The sequence below is a fragment of the Silene latifolia genome, chromosome 8 (genome assembly GCF_048544455.1).
Source record: "Silene latifolia isolate original U9 population chromosome 8, ASM4854445v1, whole genome shotgun sequence".
Taxonomy (NCBI): Eukaryota; Viridiplantae; Streptophyta; class Magnoliopsida; order Caryophyllales; family Caryophyllaceae; genus Silene; species Silene latifolia.
This window is the reverse complement of record NC_133533.1, coordinates 46,961,993-46,965,690: the sequence shown is the minus strand read 5'-3', so window position 1 is coordinate 46,965,690 and position 3,698 is coordinate 46,961,993. Positions and strand designations below refer to the sequence as shown.

Below are 3,698 nucleotides of genomic sequence, written 5' to 3'. Positions count from 1 at the left end.
GATTCCATATGTGGAGATAAGCAAGGATTAAAGGGCATTTACCCGGGTGATTTAAGAGGGCAATTAACATGACCATTGGATGCCAAAGCAATTAATCCCGATCGGGATCACCTCCTTCTACGCATAAATTGCTCTTCAATGCTCTAATACGTTACACCCCCTATTCTACTATAAATAGGAGGTGTTATACGACTCATGAAAAGACTCTTATCATATTCCTTATCATCTCCTTTTCATCTTATTTTTTCCTTAGTTTAGTTTACACAAAAGTTCTCTTTACATTTCTCTTGTAATTCTCATAATAGTTAATCATTCAATAGTTTACATTTCCATTATAATTCAAGCTTTCTTTTGGGTTTATGTTCTTCCTTTCAAGTATTTGTTCTTCATTTGGTATTGTATTTCTTCCTTATTTTATTATTGCATTTTCATTATGTCATTTACATTATTGTCTAATAGTTTTAATCTTAATATGAGTAGCTAATTTCTCTAGTCTAGGGACTAGGGGAGACATGTAATAAGAAGTGTTTGCAGTATGACATAATTGGTAATATAAGATGTTGTTCATATGTTCCTAGCACATGCTCTTTTATGTTCATATTAATCGATGACTAAAACGCGTAATTAATCGTTGGTTAAATTGCTCGTCCTAAAAGTCGAGAGGCACGGGATTTGAAGTAGAACATTTGCATGTTGTTAATAGAGTAATCTAATCATATCGAGAGATCAATTAGACTATTCTATTTATTTGGTTTATGATTCTAATGTCGAGAGACGGGTGTCTAAACCCTTAGCAATGAACAATGTTTTATTATATCATATTAGTCATATGCATTCACAATTCTTACATGTTGAACCGACTTCCCTAGTTGTTTTTATCATTATTGTTTTTATCTTAATCATCAATCAAATAACAAGCTCGTTAAAACCGACTTAGATAGAAAAACTATTCATAGCATTTTAATAGAACTACCTAGCTTCCTTGTGGATTCGACCCCTAGAAATACTACATTAATTTGTTGTACCAAAGTGTATTTTTGTTAGGTGTGCGATAGCCTATCAAATTTTGGCGCCGTTGCCGGGGAAGCACGTTTTTTGTTTTGTTAATTTGTTGTTTTCCTATCTTTTGTCTCGGGGGACTCTTGTTCCTTGAGACCGTTACTTATATTTCCTCTAGTGTTGTCTTATGCCCAGGTCTGATTGAACCGGAGAATTGTTTCCACTTGATCCCGAGCCCGAAAGAACTTTGAAGAGAAGACTACGCTACGCGAGAGAGGTTTCGGAAGCTACCACACTTGCTCAACTAGAATTAGTAAGAAAGTCTTATCTTGACGATCTTCAAATTTTAGAAGAGGACGAAGCTTCTATTTCTACCACCACACAAATCCATCACCACAAAATTCACCACCAAATTCACCCATTTCACCACCACCCCCACCAATCATAAAAATGGTGAAACTATCCGATCATTCCGAGCCTACCACGGCAATGCTACCAACCGGTATCAACACCACCCACATAACCGCCACCAATTTCGAGATCAAACCGGAGTTCTTGAATATCGTGGAGAGAAAGCAATTCAGAGGAAGTCCTTTGGAGGATCCCGATTTGCATGTGCAAAATTTTTGTGACTATTGCTCTTTAATTAGGCAACCCAATGTCACACAAGATCAAATAAGGGAGATACTTTTCCCTTTCTCATTGAAGGATAAGGCAAAGCTTTGGATCAATAGCCTTAACCGTACCGCGTTGGGAATCCCCGATTGGTCAACGTTGGCTCTTGCTTTTTACAAGAAGTACTTTCCACCGGAGAGGACTCAAACATTGAGGAGCCAAATCACAAGCTTCCGTCAAAGGGGGGATGAAAGTCTCTTTGAAGCTTGGGAAAGGTACAAGGAGTTGCAAAGGCAATGCCCACATCATGGGTTGGATGCTTGGTTTCTCGCTATCACCTTCTACAATGGGTGTACCGGTGAGTCACGCCGAATCCTTGATTCCGCTAGCAATGGGAGATTTGATCAAATTGACACCGATCTTGCTCATCCTACAATTGAGTCCATGGCAATCCACGATGCTCAATATGCCAATTCTCGAAGTACTCCTACCAAAGGTAATCACGATTCCTCCGATAATTCCGTTTTACTTGCTAAAGTTGCCATGCTTGAACAACAATTGAAGGCTAGAGATGCTATGTCTACAACTAGCCAAGTCATGGTTTGTGAAGGGTGTGGAAAAACGGGTCACGGAGTGAATCATTGCGGAGCTACTCCAGCGGAGGTCTGTGCTTACCAAGCTATCAAATTCAATCCTTATGTTGTCCAACCTCAAAATAATATCCACTACAATCAACAAGTCCTTAAAAATTACGTGTCACAAAATCAACCACCACTTTACACCCAACTCAACCAACCTCAAAGTTCCCAACAACCTAATGGTCACAATGCCCAAAGGGAAGATGTGCTTATAACGTTGGTGAGCCAAGTGAGCCAAATAAATACCAATCAATTAGCTTTGTTGGCTCGGGTGGACAAGGGTGAACAAGACCATAGGGCTACCTTAGCTCGAATGGAAAAAATTGAACAAGAGCAAATGGCCATCACCAAGTCACTTGGGAATCAAATGGCTCAATTGGCCTCTTCCATTTCTCAATTACTATCACAAGGAGGAACGCCACAAGCCACGGTCAATGCCATTGGTTTGGGGAGTGATGTTAGTAGTGAGGAGTCATCCATGACTTTGGATGATGATGAGGTTAGCAAAGGAGATAAGATTGGGGGAGGAGTTGATAAGAGGGCTAGCGAAGAGCCCATTGCCAAATAAGTTGAAAAGAAAATCCCCGCATCTAGGGTGAAGGAGCCCGAGGCTCGACCTAAGGCTCGAGTACCATTTCCACAACGCCTACCCAAGTATCGGGAGAGTAGGATGGGTAAGTTCAAGGAAATTATTGGTCAATTACAAGTCAATGTGCCATTCGTTGACTTGATCAATCAAGTCCCATCCTATCACAAGTTCATGAAGGAGGTGCTCAATAAGAAGCGGTCTTTTGATGATGTAGAGACTGTAGCTTTCGCTGGTGAGTGTTCTACACTCTTGCAATGTAAGTCTCCTCCTAAACTTCAAGATCCCGGTAGTTATTCCATACCTTGCACTATAGGCACACACCACATTGATAAGGCCCTTTGCGACCTAGGTGCTAGCGTAAGTGTCATGCCCTTTTCCATTGCCACTAAGCTTAATTTGGGTGCCTTAAAAAACACTCCTATCACCTTAAAAATGGCGGATCGCTCAATGAAACGACCCCTAGGTATGCTAGAGGATGTTCCCGTCAAGGTTGGTAAGTTTTTCATACCCGTTGACTTCCTTGTCCTAGACATGCCCGAGGACTCTCACATCCCAATTATTTTGGGAAGACCATTTTTAAACACCGCGGGCGCGGTAATAGATGTGAAAAATGGGAAGTTGAGGTTGGAGGTAGGGGATGACCAAATCACCTTTAGCAAGAATAACACTTTTAGGAGCCCCATGTCACAAGAGTCTTGTTGTTTAACACACACTTTGGATTCTTATATTGCTCCTACTATGAATCAATCTCTACTAACAAATCCTTTGGAGGTAGATATTGTTGTTGATGTTCTTGTAGGTGACATTAATGTGGAAGGCATTGCCAAGGTGGATGCTAAGGAGCACTTTGATGATCA

The 3,698-nt window shown here is 40.7% G+C and overlaps 1 non-coding gene across 1 annotated transcript; it reads right to left on the bottom strand.

The window, feature by feature from the left end:
- Positions 1–1,820: 1,820 nt before the first annotated feature.
- On the bottom strand, positions 1,821–1,928 carry LOC141597766 (small nucleolar RNA R71). The gene has a single exon (XR_012522984.1). It is a non-coding gene; the product is annotated as a small nucleolar RNA R71 (small nucleolar RNA).
- Positions 1,929–3,698: the final 1,770 nt, after the last annotated feature.